The sequence below is a fragment of the Syngnathoides biaculeatus genome, chromosome 2 (genome assembly GCF_019802595.1).
Source record: "Syngnathoides biaculeatus isolate LvHL_M chromosome 2, ASM1980259v1, whole genome shotgun sequence".
NCBI classification, from domain to species: Eukaryota; Metazoa; Chordata; class Actinopteri; order Syngnathiformes; family Syngnathidae; genus Syngnathoides; species Syngnathoides biaculeatus.
In genome coordinates, this window is record NC_084641.1 from 871777 (window position 1) to 893233 (window position 21457).

Consider the following 21457-nt stretch of genomic DNA (forward strand, 5'->3'; position numbering starts at 1 on the left):
ACTATTTGCCTTTCAACATTTCAAGCATTTTAAAATAATATTTAAGACCATGACCACCACATTTAGAGAGTTAGGTATCAGAAATGAGGGTCAGTCACCAGTTACAATTTTCACAATTAGCTCACTAATGTCAGATGTTGAAAAAGGAGATGAAAAAATGGGAATTTCTTTTAAAAAGGTGTTTTTCAGTTATTTAGAAACTGTTTGTTTGTTCAGTATGAGGTCTTGGAAAGGCTGAGTTTACATCATTGTAATTTTGTGTATCTGTATGCGATTCTGCAATCCGACATCTGCAGGCATTGTGTCACTCAGTTGATTAATTTTGTTTATAAGTTGATGTGAGATCATGAAGAAAGTAAACTGCTTCAAACCAGTCTACCAAGGTTAATATGGGTTGCGAGGGATACCAGCAGAAAAAAAAACAGGTAGTCGGTCTCATACACACATCTCCAAAATGAAATCAGTTTCAAACTCACAAATTCACTGTTTGAAATCTGACTCATTGAGTCTGCCTTCTTTTGATTTTATTTATAGCTGTCGCTGTCGGGGGAAAAAACACTGCAGAATAGGATGTAACTCTGTAGTAATAATAACAGTATTCATAATGCTCATAGACAGAAATTGAGTCTACTCCAAGGGTGTTGATTTCCTTTTAATGTCAACTTTTCTTAAGTCATAGCCGATAACTTTCCTTATAAAAAATGGCAAAAAAAAAAGATTGCATAGAATTATAAAAAAATCTTCATTCATTAATGATTGTTGGTGAAATATTTTGAACAAAATTACTATTCAAGCATTACACAATCATAGACAAAACAGTATGTTTATTACATTCAGATACAATGGTACTTCGATGAGAACTGAAGTATTAAATTGCAATAATTTCATAAAGAATTAAAATTAAATAGGAAAAGCACCCTCACAATATGACAGCCTTCAAGTAAACCAGCACAATCACTGATTCATTTATTCGATATTATTAAACATTGATAAACAAAATACAAGACTTAGTTCTCTCTCAAACGTGGGCGCAGCCATTTTGGATGATGATGTGGAAGATACCGGAACTTCCCTCTCGACGAATTCTGATTGGATGCTGCTTGCTTCAGCAGTGCACGCTGATTGAACGAAATTATGTCGCATTTTGCTCTAAATAAGATCTCGATATGTCGCATTTTGAAATAAAACGCGATCTTCTTTGGCTGATATAGAACGATATGCCGCACTTTGAACAAAAATCAGAGTATCCCGATAACTACCATTCGGAGCTGGATAATTTTGGCGCGAGTTTCGTAAATCTGAAAAAATGCCTATGTCGCGTTTTGAAAACAAATTCTCCATTTGGACCTTTCATCATTATAACACAATACACTGACGAGGCATTTTAATTCAAGTTACCCTTCAAAGGACAGTTCAATTGAAATAAAAAAAGTAAAATCGAATAGAAGTTTTTAAAAAATATGTGTTTACAAAGGTACTAATATTATAATTAACTGATGGACTCTGGGTTTGAATAATTTCATTATTTTGTTTCTGCGGTTGTTGACAGCTAGGAGCACTACAAGTACAAATACAATGTACAACAGTGTGAGATTGGCACAATCAATTCTCTAATAAATATACTCTATGTCTGGCATTCTAATGTATTATCATATTGTATCACATCGACTATACTGTTTAGATGCGTATAAAAAAAATAATCAACATGAACCTTTCCAGCTATATGTTATTTCATGCACAAATAATTAAAAGTATGTCTCTGGTGTTAATAGGTATGACCTCCTGCTGAATCCAATTTCCTCAGCGCACACTAAATGGCCTGCCTCTTCGTGCACTTGACAAATTAGCCATGAACAAACTGATTGACCGAACAAGAGAGCTATCCCGAGATACCGAATATATTTTTACTCTCATTTCAAAGATATGTTAGTTTGATTAATGAAATTGTGGCTTGATGAATCTGCCGTATCATTATGCTGTGTATTGTTCAATCAAGCAATATACTTCTAGTAATTTTACAATAGGTTGAGCCTTTCGCAAAGTGGCCATTTTCTGGGCACTGAAGTAACCCGGCAAACAGGACGCGATCCATCCAAGACATGACGAGATGGTGCAGAAGAGTGAAAGTGAAGGATGCCACGCAATGGCGGTGCACTGTGAAAACAAAGAACAAGAGTTGGATTTTGCCGAATGCTGCTCACTAGGGATCGCAAAAAACCACTTACTTTCGTAACCGTTTTTAACCGAACACATGTAGCAAAAAAACGATTAACCGGTTTTAAAACCGGTATCATTGTGGTGTTTACATAATTCACCCGCGGGACCACGAGTTGAAGTGCGGGACTGTTTTTGTTGTTGCTCTTCCAGAGTGACGAGTTCACAGAGTTATCTGAGTAGTGTTTTGATGTCTGCCAAATTAAACAAATTTTGTTCCTGTGTCCGCCACTCGGCCTACGACTCCTTTTTCTCCGGCGCTACCACTTCTTGTAAAGTACTCCTATACTTTGGAGCGTTTTCTCGATGCCATGTCTGATTTTTCTTTGATTTAACTGAATGTTCTTTTGAGTCCAACTTTACTCTAACAGCGAAACTTGAAAAAAAGGAATTTATATTGAAAAAATAGCGCAATGTGGAGTACCGGAACCGGAAAAAATGATTGGAAACTATAACCAATTTCGAAAGTCCGATTACGGTTCCGGTTTTAAAAAAAAACGAAAACCGGTTATAGCCGGTTATTTGTAACTGGTTGCGATCCCTACTGCTCACGTACACGTATAGAAGGCCCAAAAGGAACAGAAGAGCATGAAGAAGCCCTGCTCGAAATCTAATTGAATTTGAGTGAGTTCTAACTCGATGTTTATTTTTTTACTCTTTCGCTTCCCATGAGCTACACCAACATCAGGTATAATTACTGGACCTACTTGATTACATGCGAACATATTGTGGATAGTTAAACAAAACATTTTAATTGTTTACTGTAGGTGGGTCTGTGAAAGTTTGTCTATATTTCCCCTGCAATTGGCTGGCAATGAGTCCACCCTCCCAGATGTCAACTGGGATAAGCTCATGCCACCTTAATGAGGGTGGAGGTATAGAAAATGGATGTATGGATAAATGTAGTCCGTCTATTGCCTAAAATGGGGGGAAAAAGCATGGACAAAGATAAACAAAACATTTACCTTGGCGTTTTGTTCTTCGACATCAAAGTCTCCGTTTCAAGTTTTGGACTGCAAATTTAGACACTCAGTCCCAACATCTGCAGTTCAGGGATTAAAGTTCAGGCCTCATGAATCATAATTTATAAAAAACATTTATGTCATGATCCTGCCGCTTCAGCACGAGCTGTGCGGGTGTCCGCGCAGGTGCGCTGATTGGAAGGTGTACACCTGCGCCTCATGCAGCCTGATCATGCTATGGATTTATATGACCGCGATGACAACTGGCCGGTGCCAGTTCGTATGATCTTCATGTCCCATTCGTGTGCTCCGGTATCCCTGATTGAACCTGTGTGTACCGACCTTCGTCCGTTCTCCGACCAACTTTGTAAGCCAGACTCCTTCGATACTTCTGCCTGCTTTGATTGTTCCCCGGTGCGCCGACTCCTGCTTCGCCCGTCGTCCCAACTACCACTGCTGCACCGGACTGTCTGCTCGATCCCCTACCTCTGCATATAATAAACGTGTCTCTTCTTGAACTACCTTGCGTCTTCTGAGTTCCTGCATTTGGGTCCTACTCTCGTTTACGATGGGACGTGACAGAACGAACTGGCCAATACAGGACCCAGCAGGAAAGACCCGGTGTCGCCGGGACCGACGCAAGGTAGACCGTCTGCCGGAGGACCAAGCCTGTCCGATCCGGGTAGGCTCTCTGATGTCCTCCGCTCCCGTGTCTTACGCTCCGCCAGCGAGGTATAAATACGTCCCGAACACGACCCATCCGGCTCCTCATATTTTTCTGGACTCTGACTTTTCGGAATATGAGGAGGACCGCGATTTGTATGACCGGCTGCCTGAGTACGACTCCGACGACTTTGATTTTGAATCTCTTTTCATCCCAGTCAGTTTGTTTCACCTCCCCGCGTTTCCAGCACCCGAGCGACTTCGCCCTGTAGGTCCAAGTACACCAATCTGTACGAGGGAACGCGCTTGGCCATCTACCCGGGACCTCCGAGTGGCGGCCAGAGGAGACGCCCCGGCCGGGCGCTCCCTTGTGCCTCCCGCTGCGCGGCAACTAAGACACAGTCCTCCCACTCCTCGCCGGCAACGGCAACAGCTGGTGGCGAAGCTTCCAGCCCAGAGGGAGGAGGAGTCGCCAAATCACGAGGCGTTCCGCCGCGAAATGCGGGCGGAGATAGAGCGGCAGAGCGCCGAATTGGCGGCTCTCACGGCCCAGGTCCGGCAAGGATTGGCGAACCAGCCGAGCTACGCTGACGTCGCAACGGCGACGGACTCGCTGCTGACGCAGGTTCACGTGGCAGTTGGAACTGACCCGCTCCCGAGACACGCCTACGTGTCAGTTTCGACTGACTCTCCGCCTACTCAGGTTCACGTTCCCGTGGAAACCGACACGCCCCCTTGCCAAGTGCACGCCGCAGTGGGAACAGACTCGCCACCTCGCCAAGTGCACGTAGCTGTGGAGACTGACCCGCCTCCTCGCCATTCCCACGTCGAGGTTTTGGCGGTTCCGAGCAGAGCTCACGCGGCAGTTGGAACTGACCCGCTCCCGAGACACGACCACGTGTCAGTTTCGACTGACTCTCCGTCTACTCAGGTTCACGTTGCCCTGGAAACGGATTCGCCACCGCGCCACGCCCACGTTGCTGTTTCAACGGATGCACTGCAAGCTCACGTGGCAGTGGGGACCGACCCGATGCCGCCTCACGTTGCTGTCCAGGAGGTGGCGACGTCTCCACAGCTGCTTCTCGTCCGTGCTCTGGAGTGGCAGTGGCGACTGGCCCACGATCGCTCCCCGTTCCTGCTCTGTCAGCGACGGGCACGCCCATACGTTGCTGTCCAGGAGGAGGCGATGGTGTCGCCGCCTTCTCACGTTGCTGTCCAGGAGGAGGCGAAGGTGTCGCCGCCTTCTCACGTTGCTGTCCAGGAGGAGGCGATGGGGTCGCCGCCGTCTCACGTTGCTGTCCAGGAAGTGGCGATGACGATGGGGTTGCCGCCTTCTCACGTTGCTGTCCAGGAGGTGGCGATGACGATGGGGTCGCCGCCTTCTCACGTTGCTGTCCAGGAGGTGGCGATGACGATGGGGTCGCCGCCTTCTCACGTTGCTGTCCAGGAGGTGGCGATGACGATGGGGTCGCCACCTTCTCACGTTGCTGTCCAGGAGGGGGGCGATGGCGTCGCCGCTTCTCACGTTGCAGTCCAGGAGGTGGCGATGACGATGGGGTCGCCGCCTTCTCACGTTGCTGTCCAGGAGGTGGTGATGATGATGGGGTCGCCGCCTTCTCACGTTCCTTTCCAGGAGGGGGCAATGGCGTCGTCGCCTTCTCACGTTCCTGTCCAGGAGGGGGCGATGGCGTCGCCGCCTTCTCACGTTCCTGTCCAGGAGGGGGGCGATGGCGTCGCCGTCTTCTCACGTTCCTGTCCAGGAGGGGGCGATGGCGTCGCCGCCTTCTCACGTTGCTGTCCAGGAGGGGGCGGTACTGGCGCCGCCTTCTCACGTTGCAGTCCAGGAGGTGGCGATGACGATGAGGTCGCCGCCTTCTCACGTTGCAGTCCAGGAGGTGGCGATGACGATGGGGTCGCCGCCTTCTCACGTTGCTGTCCAGGAGGTGGTGATGATGATGGGGTCGCCGCCTTCTCACGTTCCTTTCCAGGAGGGGGCAATGGCGTCGTCGCCTTCTCACGTTCCTATCCAGGAGGGGGCGATGGCGTCGCCGCCTTCTCACGTTCCTGTCCAGGAGGGGGCGATGGCGTCGCCGCCTTCTCACGTTCCTGTCCAGGAGGGGGCGATGGCGTCGCCGTCTTCTCACGTTCCTGTCCAGGAGGGGGCGATGGCGTCGCCGCCTTCTCACGTTGCTGTCCAGGAGGGGGCGGTACTGGCGCCGCCTTCTCACGTTGCAGTCCAGGAGGTGGCGATGACGATGAGGTCGCCGCCTTCTCACGTTGCAGTCCAGGAGGTGGCGATGACGATGGGGTCGCCGCCTTCTCACGTTGCTGTCCAGGAGGTGGTGATGATGATGGGGTCGCCGCCTTCTCACGTTCCTTTCCAGGAGGGGGCAATGGCGTCGTCGCCTTCTCACGTTCCTGTCCAGGAGGGGGCGATGGCGTCGCCGCCTTCTCACGTTCCTGTCCAGGAGGGGGCGATGGCGTCGCCGTCTTCTCACGTTCCTGTCCAGGAGGGGGCGATGGCGTCGCCGCCTTCTCACATTGCTGTCCAGGAGGGGGCGGTACTGGCGCCGCCGCCTTCTCGCGTTCCTGTCCAGGAGGGGGCGATGGGGTCGCCGCCTTCTCGCGTTCCTGTCCAGGAGGGGGCGATGGGGTCGCCGCCTTCTCACATTCCTGTCCAGGAGGAGCTGGGGAGTTCTGTGGAGCCACCCTGGAGCTGGAGAGACTACGGGATGGTGGTGGTCATTGCTCTGGTCCTTCTCTCCATCATCCTATTCGCTCCAGATGGCTCCCAGCCGCTTCATGAGCTGGCCTCGTTGGCGACCAATCCCTGGTCGTCTTGCAACGACGGCAGTGGCCTGCCTCGTTCTGGTTCCTGCTTCGCCGTTTGGTTCCTCACAGAGGTCGTCCGCCCGAATCGCCCCATGGGGACCCTGGTGCTTGGCGCCCGGGTCGTCCCCCTGACCTGTCCACCCAGACGCCTCGTGTTTGGTGGCCTGGATGGCCACCAGTCTGGGGTTCAGGGGGGGGCGTGCCCTCCTCCGGACCCCATTCCGCCCACCCCTGCCTGTGTTAATTATTGTCCGTTTTTTCATTTAGGCACGTCTGGGAGCCGTGCCTTTGAGGCGGGGGTACTGTCATGATCCTGCCGCTTCAGCACGAGCTGTGCGGGTGTCCGCGCAGGTGCGCTGATTGGAAGGTGTACACCTGCGCCTCATGCAGCCTGATCATGCTATGGATTTATATGACCGCGATGACAACTGGCCGGCGCCAGTTCGTATGATCTCCATGTCCCATTCGTGTGCTCCGGTATCCCTGATTGAACCTGTGTGTACCGACCTTCGTCCGTTCTCCGACCAACCTTGTAAGCCTGACTCCTTCGATACTTCTGCCTGCGTTGATTGTTCTCCCGTGTACCGACTCCTGCTGCACCGGACTGCCTGCTCGATCCCCTACCTCTGCATATAATAAACGTGTGTCTTCTTGAACTACCTTGCGTCTTCCGAATTCCTGCATTTGGGTCCTACTCTCGTTTCCGATGGGACGTGACAATTTATGTGCAATGGAAGAGTGGGTGGGGGAATTATTATTCAATTAATGGATCAACAGTCAACTGTAGAATTGATTCCGAAAAGATATGATGGGGACAGTCCCAATGAAAATCTCATTCAGAAATATGTCACATTTCAAGAATTTAGACTGACTTACTTTACATACAACAATAACTATTTTACATCCATGATAGTGAATTGTCTAGCTTTGAAATGTGATCCTAATTATCTTAATTCTAATGACTTTCTCTTTTCTTTTTCTCCACAGCTGTTTTGATTGAACCCATGAATTCCTTTTGATGCACTTTATGTTGTGACAACTCTTTAATATATGAAGTCCTGGTTTTACATTCAAAAACATGAATCGGTATTTGCATTCTACCACTGTGCACCTCAGAAGAATTTTTAATCTTAAAGGTCACACACTCACTCACTTACCACCTTGCAGCCCAGGAATGACCAAAGATGGTAGATATTCTGTGTTCTGTTTTCTTTCATGAATTGTGCTCGCAGTCACTTCTTCTGGATGTTTCAAAAATTACATTTAGATACAACATGGCACATGCGAATATAGGCTCACACACATATGCACATTTGCCACTGGCAACTATCTGGGCTCACTAGCTCACATTCAGCATGACATTTCACTTGCACTTCAAAGCAAAGCCGTGTCACCCGTGTCACCCTCACCCACCCTGCGGGAACCCTCATGCGAGCAGGTTGGGAATTTGGTCATCATCCTTTAGCTCCTCCGTCTGGTTGCTTTGTCCCACCCTTGGGCTTATTCATTTGAAAGCTGAGAATATGATCATGAAATGACTTCTTTTTAAAATATGAAAACAAGAAAATCATCGAAATCCCATCTGCATTGGGGGAATACACCCATAGTGAGAAGCTTGATGTGTGTGTGTGTGTGTGTGTGTGTGTGCGTGTAAGTGCCGGAAAGAGAGAGTGTGGAGCGAATGATGCAGTGTGGAGAATCCATGTGTGTGTACGAGAAAGAGCTTTAAGTAGAGAGGGGGTGAGCACAGTGAACAGCAGAAATCATTGCGAGCTGCAGAGTGGAGGAGCGAGAGCAGCAGCAGCAGCAGCAGCCCGCCCGTCTCTGTCGTTTTGCCGCCACTCGGATCTCCACGACCTGAGCGCAGCTGGAGGGTTGCTGCTGCTTGCTTGCTGGCTGCGGGTGGGTTCTGTGGCTCTGCACGCAGCCCACAGATTGCAGCAGGTCTTCTCGTCTGCCTCCTTTAGTGCCACAAAGGGTTGAAGGTTCGATGCGTTCAATCTGGACTTGAAACACCAATGATCCCAAGTCAGCACACCCTCTCATTAAGGTAGGCACACAGTTCTTACTACCTTTAATTAACTTTGCGTGTTGCAAGTGACTGTTCAACTGTATCTAAGACTATGATTACATTACTTGCCTCAAATAATGATTTGTTCGTATACACGCAGCCCGCTCTCTTAATTAATGGACGCCGTGTTTAGAAGAACCAAGTAATTACCATACTTAAATGTTACCTTTTTTTGAGCTCAGAGTGTCACAGCAACTTTGTGGCTTGTTCACAAAGATTAACGTGATGGGCTCTCATGAGCCCTTCACTGCTGTAGCCGTTAGATAAACCTGTCATGAAATTGAACGGAGTGCACAGCGCAGAGGACGAAGAAACAGCTATTTAGAATTTGTCATGTGGATTACTTAACCATGACCTCTTGTTTCTCTGAGCGCATTTGTGATGTCCGGTGAAAAGTTGAGATGGAAATCAATGGCAACAAAATGCTCCCCGTCTCCATGCGGCTTCTCATTCCGCTCGCTTGCTCACAAAAATAAGGACAATCCTAAATTGGTACGTTTGCTTTTGTAACATGAGCTGTAACTGTCACGTGGCTTGACACCACATGCAAACACATTTGTCTCAGACATGAGCATCCAAACCAGATCTTCCCTTTCCATCCAAGGTGAAATTAACTTCTAAAGCACCAATGACTTCTTATGCTCTTTTATTGGTGTTTGTTGACGTGTGTGGTTTTGTATTCCTGGTCTTTGACAGCTTTTCAGTCTCAGTGATGGCCGTCATGTCAACAGAATGGGCTTGATGGTAACATAAACTAAACACAAAAGCAACATTCTTCACATAACTCTGATTCACTTTTGATCTGAATGAAAGCCATACATCCAAATCTTGGTAAATTCCCAAATCGCAGGTACAAACATTGTGTTATGAAACATTTAGATTTAAAAATGGATGGATGTCTGCAATGACAGCACCGGAGCTGGCTGAGTCACAAACAGCATCAAGTCTCTCGTGACACATGTAAAGTGTTTTACCAGTTACAGTATCGTGATGACAGCCAACATCCTATATTTCTCAAGAGAGATGAAAGATTTCTCAGTCATGCTGCCGGTATGAAAATATACGTGGTACCACATCCTGTTTTGCCAAATGTATTTTCTATTCCCATAATGGGGACCACAATGTTTGCTGGGTTTCATGAAAGAAAGCAGGCATCAGAATTCCCTTGCATTGATAGGAACAGGAAAGTACACGCAAGATACTACACGACACAAGTAAATTCTACTTGAGTGAATTCCAAGAGCGGATATTAGATTATGACGCATAAATGACAAAGAAAACATCATCTCCAGTTTTCGAGTATAGACAATTTGAAAAGATTAACTACTACTTCTTAAAACAACATTTCAGATTTCAGTTGTGGATAGGAGGAGAATCAGCACATCCAAATATGACCCCGTAGTCATTTTGACAAGTAAAGGAAGAATGAAGCACTGGACAGGTGAATCAGTGCAAAGTTTCTAGTTACAGTATGCACACCCTGCACCTGTCTGTTGTGGTTAAGACGTTGCTGACCTTACAGGTGAAGTTTTTGATGATGTGGGTCATGACCCAAAGAACAAGATCAGTGGCCGAAAAGAATTTTCCCTGGAGGGTGTACAGGCTCTCCGTTTCAGACAAGAAGCTCCTTCATCCAGGAGGGTCTCAAAGTATAGTTTAGGAGACAGATGAGGTACCTCGGGGATCTGGTTAGGATGCCCCCTGAGTGGCTCCCTGATGATTGGTTCTGGGCACATCCCACTGGAGAAAATGTGTCTCTTTGCAGGCCAGGGAACACCTTGTGATCTCCCAGAAGGACTGGATAATGTGGCTGAGGGAGATGTATGTAAGTCTGTGCTTCCATATTTGGAGTGCCACCTGCATGGTGGATGGATGGAAGGATGGATGGATGGATGGATGGATGGATGATGGATGGATGGATGGATGCCTCATGAATACTAGTCAGGGGAAAAAAAACAATGCGATGACATCCTTTGCCACTCAATTACCCAATGTTCTGACAATTGCAGAAAAATAATTTTAGTGATAATGGAGTCATAATTGGTAGTGGCACAATTCATTTCGTAAATCCACATCAGCATGCTCCCGTTCTGTATGAACTCCATATATGTTATGAACGGCATTCATGCAACCCAGTTATTACAACTGTGCAACAGTTTCCACATGTGTGGGAGGGAAGGCATTTTTTTTTCTGTGGGATGTCAGGCCAGAGTTGTAAACAAACAGGTTATTGGATGAGTTCAAGGAGGACTGCCTTTTGTAGCTTCAAATAACCGAGGTCAAGCTTGATCAGAGCACTGTGCATTTGCTGTTTTTCGGCATTCAGGTGGTCACACTGCTCCAGAAAAAACACCGTCTATTGCTCCCTGTTAAGACACTTGCTGTGTTTGTTGCCATGTTGTTGCAAGGAGAGATTAAATGTCAAACACAGGGGCTTTTAATCTTCATCTGCGGTTGGAGAATTTAACAACCAGATAAGATGTTTCCATCTGTTTTTTCCCCCTCCTAACATCCCATCCATTTTGTACACCTCTGAGTTTGCTCACTATCACGAGGAGGCCCGAGTCGACCCTATCAGATGTGAGTGAGAGGCAGCAAACGTGGACAGCATATCACACATCATTCAATCACGAGACTGAATTCATGTTTCCACAAAGCGTCTTACTTTGTTTTGCCAATGTACGGTTTGGAGCTACAAATCCTGATGAGTCATTTCCATTACGGGTTGTGTCGGTAAGATGTCTATCGGTGATAGTAGCCCTAACCCGGTGTGTGATTTGAACTGTTCCAAGTCAAAGTTAGGCCATCTGACAACCATGAAGTGGAAAAAAAAATTACGTAATTAAAGTAATCTTCTTAGCAGCAGGATGTCAAGCGCTCACTTGCATTTCTGCCCCCCCCCCCCCCGTTTTTTTGGAACACCATGCAAAAAAAAGGGAGAACTTCACCGATGAACCACATGACATATTACCATTCACCTTCTATTCAGGTTTTTAATTAGAAATGGAGTCATATTGCCATCTCTGATGCATTCAATTCGAGGTATAAAATATAATGTGAAAGTTGTTTGACTGATGTGAGAATTGCAAACATTAAAAAGGTACCTGTACTGCAGGATTGTTAGTTAGCATGTCATGGAAACTGCATCCATTCAAGTTTGACTGCTGAACAGTAATCCCGTTATTTTAGGAATTTTCAATTTTTTCCCCTGAGATAAGGATGAACATGGATGTGGTGGTGACTGAACAACACTCAAAGATTGTACATCAGACTTGTTGCGCGTTTAGTGGCATAAACAAGATATTTGCTTTGGTGTCTGAATGTGTTTTTTTTTTACATAATAGTCTTTTATGCAGCTTTGGACTACACTGGCCAGGTCAAAAATAAACTTCCAAACAACTTACCTGATTATATGACAAGCGCATCTTCGACATATTGACCTCAAAATTGTTGTGCTGCACATTAATTTCAGGTGTTAATCTTTCAAAAAGTAATCAAAAGAGAATACCTGCTCATTGGTGGAGAATGTTGCACTAGATAGCATTATTTAGTCGTCAACATATGTGGACTCAACAGCTCAACGACAAGGTGTCCCTTTTCTCTCAATTACTAAACAAGAAATAAAATCAGAATATATTTGAAATTTCTTATGCGAGCTTAGCCTTTACAGTAGCTCCCCAGTGAATGCCAGCACGGTGCATTAAATTTATTACACATTCTCATTTCAGTGCTTCCCTTAATTTCATCCTTTCAGCTGGCAGTTCTGTAATATCTATCTTGGTTCAAGTTACCGTATGTTGGACATGGGGTTGGGGGGGTAAAATTACTGTATCTCAAAGCACACGCACCACTACAGCCATGCGAATGAAGTGATGACATAAGTGGTACATTGAGAAATAATAGCACTGACCACAACAGCAAGGGATTTACAGTATGTGCCCACCCAAATGTAGACCAAATGGAGGTTAAAACTAGACCATTCAACAAGTTGGCGCCTGGTTAGGTATACAGTGTAACATCTTAAGATGTAAATTGTTGGAGGACTGGAAAGATAATAAATCTTCACGAGGTTCATTGATCCCTTTATGTTTGTTTATTACGACTTCACACGAAACAGAATGACACTTGAAGAGATGTAGGGCATGGACAAAATTATCATTGCCCTCATAGTAGAGATATCACATTCGACTCATTGCGCATTACAGAGAAAGTTAACATTTTAGTGCTCTTGTTGGTGAAGTTCCAGTTCCTGAAGTAGCGCCACATAAAAGAAACAAAAAAAAGCACAAACATTTAGGCAAATTCAGAACAATAATATCAGAAGGGACACCAAATGTTGAAGGGAAACTACTGTAACAAGGCTGTGTTGTGACACAGTCATACCCCCCTTCCACTCCCCAACCAATGTGCACTCTAGTTTACTTTTCATCTGGTTTAAAAATATCAATATGATTCCAACAGTGAGCCACGCGAGCACCTGCTCTCTCCTGACGTCTGTGAAGTTCTCATACTTTTTTTTTACTGCGTCTTTTGTGTCTTGCATTGAATGCCTTCTTACTTCTTTTTATGGATAGTTTTAAACATTATGTAAAAAAAAAAAAATGTGACAAAACATGTTGATCACATAAACATTGGGGTGTTAAAGAAGGATTTAACACACAAAAAGACAATTTTTTTGGGTTGAAAACTGTCTGAAGAACAATTTGGACTTACAATTGCCAAGAGCTGTTTTGCCACTCCAGAAACATAGATGAGACCCCTCAGTCCGGGTTGAAGAAGATGTTATAATGGCTGCATTAAACATATTTTCTCCCGTGCCTTAGAGGCCCGTCAAACACCTGTAATACATTGCTGCACCCGCACTGTGTGCAAAGTGAACTCTACGATACTCGATAATGCTGAGGTTAACCTTGAGTGATTGAGTATGGTCTGGCCCCCAGGAAAGACATATTCCAAAAGACAAACATATTTGTTTCCAAATGTCAGCTATCCTCTTAAGTACGAAATGCATTATGTATAACATTTTCAGGCCCAGTTGACAGCACGCGCACACACACACATACACACACACACATCGCCGAAAACATGGATGTAATTAGCAAGTCTGGCTGGAAGGCTAATGGACACTGAATTAATTGGTTGTGTTCATTGCTGTAGGCCATGAAGAAACAGGCTAAACACAATGCATTCAGATTACACTTTGGACCAACTATATTTTTCAAAACAAACGTGAAGAAAAAAAATGTAAAAGTAAATGTATTATTGTATGTATTACGCGTGTCGCACATGCAAGTGGAAAATTTAGGAGAGGTGAGATTGCTTCACACTGCAATGGTGTGTGTCTGTGCGAAGACTGAGGAGCTGGATTTAAATTTTAAATGACATTGTTTGTCAATCATATGAAATACTCTGCAGTCTGTCCTACAGTCAAAATGTGCATAGTGCCTGTGGTGAAAAATATAGCAAAATTAAGACCGTTACACCTTTGACTGGCATAATGTAAAAGTTAGCCATCTGTCGTCTTGCAAGGATTCAAAAGTTTACAATACAAACTGAGAATTGTGGGCTATTTTATCCCAACTACATCACAACCTGATGACTTTTCAATAAATTTGCCGTGATTACATTCAGAACTTTTGTAGAACTCTAATTAGTCAATGTTTATGGAATCTTGCACACAAAAGTATCAGATAGGTTGCACGTGTCAATGCACAGTATGCGGAATAAACGATTAGAGATGTTTTGTATTAGACCCTAATGTCTTGAGTCAAAGACCATTAATTGATAACATCATTGGCATTTTTTCATCACAGGACACAGTATCGCGTTCCACCAACTTTTTTTCTGCTACTGATCAGTTTCATGTGAAAAAACATTTTGATGGACTAGTGTAGACAAAAAAAAAAAAAATCAAACTGACCATTAAACAGAATGTCATTGTAATTAGGATGAGCCTTGCGCATGTTTTTCTCTTTAGTGAACCATCAGGGTTCCAATTGAGTTTCCTAACCCAGCGTCGGCTATTGTCGTAAAGCGACACAAGTGTCCTGTTGTTAGTGTGTGTTGTATCACACAACTTCTGCGATGACTAAATTTATAGTTCGCGAATAGTCCCAGTAGCTCAAAAATATTCTCTCTACTGCTATGAATATGACTCTAGTGGTGCCCTGTAGTAACCCTTTTTCACATTACGATAACATAAATGTACTGGTATCTGAATCGTTTTTGAAGTGACTGCAGTGAGGTCACGAGAGGGCTTTCATTCAAACGTCATCCATGGCACAAAAGCCTTAAAGTCCTCTCAGTTTTTAATTGTCCAAGATCAGTGGGGATACATCACGGCGAACATTGACAAGTTCATGCATACGTGTCAAGAATACATCATCAAATGCATTCATATTTAAATAACATCCTTAGAGCAAATTCCCCACATGTGTATTATGCAAAGGAGCCCTCACAACTGATTAACTTTGAAATGATTTCTTTAAAAATCTCCTCGGTTGCTACACTGATTCCTCTACAGTATTTGTGTTGTCCAAATGATTACGTCAGAGAATACCCTAATGGTTGATTCTTAACCTCAAATGCAGTAGTCTCATATCTTCGTACAATTGTATCTGGCCATGAGTGTAGATCCTGTATATGTAGCTGAAGTACTACAAATGTAGTAAGGATGCGAAGAGAAGTTTCAGTGACTTTAAACATCCATCCATCTTCTTAGCCGCTTATCCTCACAAGGGTTGCGGGGAGTGCAGGAGCCTATCCCAGCTGTCAACGGGCAGGAGACGGGGTACACCCTGAACTGGTTGCCAGCCAATCGCAGGGCACATAGAGACAAACAGCCACACTCACAATCACACCAGGGGGCAGTTTAGAGTGTAAAATTAATGTTGCATGTTTTTGGGATGTGGGAGGAAACCAGAGTGGACGGAGAAAACCCACACAGGCCCGGGGAGAACGTGCAAACTCCATACAGGTGGGCCGGGATTTGAACCCCAGTCCTCAGAACTGTGAGGCCAATGCTTTACAGGTGAGTCACCGTGCTGCCTGACTTTAAACAGCAACAGATAATTATTTCATATATACAGCTGATGATACATTTTCGTAACAGTGGGGAACAAAAACTTTTGTTATTGTTGTATTGTCCTTGTAACGCAGCCGATCGATCGATTGATTGCTAGCTAGCTAATGATAAAAATTTAAGAGAACTGAGGTAATTATGGCTGATCAAAAAATACATTCCTCTGCTTTTGCACGCGATGCAAGTGTGAAATGGGCTTTTGTGCACGAACAAGTGACCTGTGTTGACATCATCTGTAATCAAACTTATTGTTGGTATTGTTGTAGTGCGGAAGTGCTGACATGGCATGACAGAAAAAGCAAATGTCACCGGTTTCTCTCTTTCAATGTAAAAATGGACACAGTAATAATGAAAGTGTGGCCCCTCGTGAATAATCGGGAATATTGTCTGTTGACATAATTTTGGTTCTGCACATAATATTAATCAATGTTAGCTCCAGATTTCTTTTTTTAAATTTCCCCCGTCACAACTTGGATGGATCATTTGAATATGCACCTGTGGTTACATTGTTGTTTCCCCACCAAATTTTACCCTCCAGTTGCCTCTCCTGAAATTGCATCAGTACAGAGTACTTACTGGTGTATAAATAGTAAATTTGGTCTCGTAAACTGGAGTCTGTGATTGTTGTACAGCATTCTCAGGAGGAGGCATGTGGGATTCGTTCTTAGCTTTGTTCTTAGGTTCCTTTGACGCACCATCCAAGAATCATCAAGGGTCTTGTGATCATGGCAACAACAAGTGAGCGCATTTGATTTATTTTAGTTTTAAACTTGGTGTGCCACAATCTTGTCTTATGAGCTCTTTGAGCAGTCTCCTCAACCTCATTAAATCGCTTACTCTTCACTTGCATCTATTTGTCCCTCCATGGAAGCGATCAGCAGGTCATTAAAAAGATTTTACATTGTTTCCGGGGTGCATTTCTATATGCTTTCATTATTTCTTTATTTATTTCTACAACTTTTTACTTTTAGAATGAAACTTGTTTTTGTTTTGTTTTGTTTTTTATTTATTTAGAATACACTGCAAGAAAATACCAGAGGCCAGTACATATTGTATTATTTATTTGGAGGAGGTGGGGGGTGGGGACCAGAATACAAAAAACAAAGATTTTTTTTGTATTTAAGAAGTACACCCAATATGCATACATGTTATTCTTTATATATAGCAGCATGAATTGTTTTCTTGCAGTAGCACATCACGCCTGGAAGTAATTATTAATAATTATTTTTAATATAATTTTATAAGCTCAAATGATGTAATATTGTATTGGTAAGTTTCTGAACTGTTTTAGTCATTTTTTTAATTCTATTTCTTAAAAATTATTATTAATCTATTACTTTAATTGGTCCACCTGTGTTTTTTTTTTAAATATTTTGTTTTTATATAATGTCAGGACTTTTACTGTAGTTGTATTTTTTATGAAGTTTTCTATAAATGAAATTGAGTTCAGTTGAGATTCACGTGCTGTATTTCATTCAGCACTTTGATAAGAGCTGATTCTAGGATGTGATGAGGTCGGAAACCTGACTTTATCCAAGTCCTTGTTTAAGTTCAAGAAATTTCAATTTCTATGGTTGATTAAAACCAACTTTCTGCACTAATATGTGATATGATTAGGGAGAACACTACATGTGCACGTGCTGTGTATTATGAGGATTTACTATAATTTGCATGACCTTTAAGCATATTTTACAATGTCACATATCCAGTTATAGTGTGCAAACAACCATTAAATGAGTACTGTCAAGAGCAGTGTTTTGATTTTTATTAGCCAAAGGAGGTTGAAAACTGCTGCACTCAAGAAATGCTTAAAAATTGCTGTTTTGCTCCCTTTCAACAAATTGCGCGTAGAGCATTTTAACATCCCTAATTTGGGCCTCAGCACTTTCAAAAACTTGAGAAAATGATCTCAAATAGTCCATGTTGAAGTGTTCAATGTTTTTGTTGTTGTTTTCTGGCTCTGCGACAAGCAGATGGAAACGATTGAAGTATGTCATGCATTCACGCAAGCTATACTTTTACTTGAAGCACAAGGGGATTTAACGCACTAACTCATGTCTTTCGCATTTTATCATTGGCTGGGTCACATTTATTTCCTCACAAAAGAGCTATTTGGATGAAGTAACATTTGTCGATGTGAATCTTGTGCTGGGGGAGGCAGCTCACAAATCGCAGGAAAGCTCCCTAAAAAATCCACACCACAGTGCCTTGGACGGTCGCTACTACGGAAGGTCAATTGATTGCGTGAATAGATGCAAAATTGGTCTTCAGATGAGGCTGGAAAACGTTCTTGTGAGTGTCACATCTCCATGCCTTTTGCTATAAGGGTGAGTTCCTTCTTAAGAGCCACTTTGAACAACTCACAATCGCTATTGTGCTCTTGCTTGTGATTAAGAGGATTGGATCTCTGTCAAAAGCAGTCCATAATACTGAAAGACACCTCTTGTGTTTGCGTAACCATTTGATGTCCTCCATGTCAAGAAGTGGCCCACTGTGTATTGTTTTATCCCAGAACTCAGAATACGTGGGTGCGTTTCTCTCATGTGGGGTTATTCAAATGGATTTGACTATCGCGCTTAAAAGTGGCCCCACAGGCGTTGACCTTAATACCCACTCTTGTCCAAGCTGTGGCGGGCCAGTGCAGTGTTAATCATGTCGCTGCTTCCGTGTCTTGCATTTGTTCAGCATTGTTCTTGAAGTAAAAAATAATCCCTCATCAACTATTCATTCTAAAGTGAACCATGTAAATATTTCAAGTAATGAGTTCCTTATCATCTCTTTTTCAACTTGACTGTCATTCCTTCATCTGTTTTTTTCTTGCTCCTGTGTATTTCACAAATTATCACATGAAACGCAGTCATCAATCTTCGAAGCTCAATGCCCCCCACGTGGCCTCATGCTGACTGTCCGAAAACCTTCAACTTTAACAGAATGTAAGATTTTTTTGCAGCTGGCATAGGATCTCTTACAGCGACAGAATTGAATTCAATCTCTCCCGCGTAAATTCCGGCCAAGGTCAGTTAGGATACTCCAGTCCCACCTGCGACCTTGAACGGGTTCAGCGGAGTATAAAATGGCTAGATGGACATCTCTTAGATAAAGCTGTAGCTTGGATTGTAAGGTGTTTGCTTTTGAACGCGATGACAGAAGGCTCAAGTGTATCTCAATGAGCACTTGGGCAGCGAGCCACAAACAGTTTTTGGGCCCCAAGTCGCCTCCCTCTGACACCTCTTCTCTGTTAAGTCAAAAATTTGTTTTGATCAGGAGCAGCTTTGACCTAGCTTTCAGTCTTTGCTAGAAAGATTCACAGACACACCTTAAGTGGCCTCTTGTGGTGTTTTCTTTGAATTTACTTTCAGTTATTCATGAAGTCTTTGGAATAAACTTGATCATTTTTAATGAATATATTTAGAGAATTGCGGGATTACAGTCAGTGTTCACTGCTAGTAATTAACTGTCCATCACATTTCTTTGGCTTCCAATTTCCCGAATCAACGAATGAAAGGTGCAGAATTTTTATTCGCTAAGTAGACAGCAGCAAGCAGGGCCATAAAGTGTTTAAGTCAGATTATAATTAAAATTATAAAATTATAATGTTTAAACTCACTCTCTGTATGGTTTGCAGACCGTGTGCTTTCTTCAGCCTTCTACATAGCTGTATACTGGTAATAAAGTGCCATCCATCAATGTTGCTATCCGTAAGTGAAGATGTAATTTTCTTTCATATCCAATGAACACAAATTATACATTTTGAAATGAATATTTTAAATGAAGTAATGCATTTTGACAAAGAAAAACAGATCACACAGGTTGTTACATTTTGGAGTAATTTCCGCAACTTTTAAGTACTGCAAAACATAATGTAATATAATTCTTAGTAAATATATTCAAACAGTCAGGCACAAAGCAAGAATCCTGAAAATAAACCAAATCCAGAAAGAGAGAAATATAGACTGCCTTCTGCTTTTTCTAACAAAAACTTGACGGAAAAACCTTCACTAATAAGGACTGATAATCAAAAGCAATACTCAAGATACATTTTTAGCTTTCAAATCCTTACGTGTCCTTTTTTTCCTGGAACCATACAATGAATGTGTTTGAGTACAGAGACCCACCATTCTGTCAGCACAGAGAGAGAAGATGCAAATAGAGACTGACAGATATATGTTGAGTAATGTTTGCAGCTGTCCATTAACTAAAGCTGAAGGGGCCTCATCCAGAGTTGAAGCGCAGAGCTGCGGGCCTCCCTGAGGCAAGGCATCATCTCAATGACCCAGCACATTGAGACCCATGCGAGGAACAACGGGAAGGTGGCGATGGACACAGCTCGCAACGCCATTCCCAGTGAAATGTGTGCTGGGGCCACACATGTACGCCGCGTGACCGAGTGCCACTGCTCTCAGCAGCATGACATGAAACCAGTGGAGCAAAATTGCAAGATCACATGATATCAGGGCGATAGAAAGGAGGCAGTCCTGCAAGTGTGATAAAAAAAGAAAAAAAATTAAGGTATGGTCATGTATAAAAGTGACACCAACTGTCATGTACGTTGGAGCCGATACTGGTCTGTCAAATCGCTAAACATGCCAGCGAAACTTGCGCTTACAGAAAACTCAAGTTGAGTCACCTATGTGAGCTGTGGCACATGTTGAGGAGTCTAGAAAAATAGAGCACTGAATGTCTTTTGTCTCTGTGGGCCAAGAACCTCCCCAACCATGGTCACCTGAGCTTTCTATCCTGGTCGGTGATTATCACTGCTCTGGCAGATGCTGTGTGCTTGCTTTGCAGATGCAAATGTGCACCTGGAATAGCCGTTTTACTCTCTCATTTGATTGTGAGGGTTGGGGATTGAAAGGGATAAAATAATGAAAAGCCCAACACCGGTTTGAATGCCACTACAGACTGCTGTCTGGCACCAGGACAGCATGGGTGATTCTGACTGCCACATTTGGACTGCAGGGATGACACAATTGTTGTGGAGCCAAAAAGTAAATGGAGGGACGGACAGCCGCGCAAAATGAGACACAGGTGGCCACTTTCTTCTTTCTGTTTCACCTTAACAACTACTTGGAAGTTGATTTTTGACAGGAGAATCTGGTGCAATTTAATAAAGGATTTAAACCAGATATCTTCAAGGAAAAGAGCTTTGAGAGGCCCTCAAAAATGATTATTTTGAAATGATTTTCGATTTTGCAACTCATTTTTTAAATTTTAGATGATGAACCTCTATCTGTGCTCCTTAATGACTATGTTTTGTTATATATATATATATATATATATATATATATATATTATATATATATATATATATATATATATATATATATATATATATATATCCTGTGCACACGTAATGCAGTGTAATCAGCAGATAGTGTACGTAGTTCCGGAGCAGCCTATGCAGCCTTTCATAGCATTTTGACAACTTCTCATTATTTTCTCAAAGACCCTGTCAATTTAGATTTTTGTTTCCAAATACATTATACATATTTGAAGGTAATTGCTAAATATCTTTAATGAATAGTGCACAAGCACTAAACTGGGAACTGGGTTTCTGACTTGCTCAGATTTCCATATTTTTGGGGCATGGCTAAAACAAAGCCGTGTGATGCATTTTGTAGTCCGGCAAAAACC

General features: G+C 43.5%; 1 protein-coding gene across 1 annotated transcript in view; it reads left to right on the forward strand.

Annotated features, from left to right (window-relative positions):
• Positions 1-8258: 8258 nt before the first annotated feature.
• The window catches only part of opn7b (opsin 7, group member b), a 42462-nt gene continuing 29263 nt past the window's right edge, over positions 8259-21457 (forward strand). The window contains exon 1 of the mRNA XM_061811771.1: positions 8259-8721. The gene's annotated coding sequence lies outside the window, so the exon portion shown is untranslated. The remainder of the gene's footprint in view (positions 8722-21457) is intronic.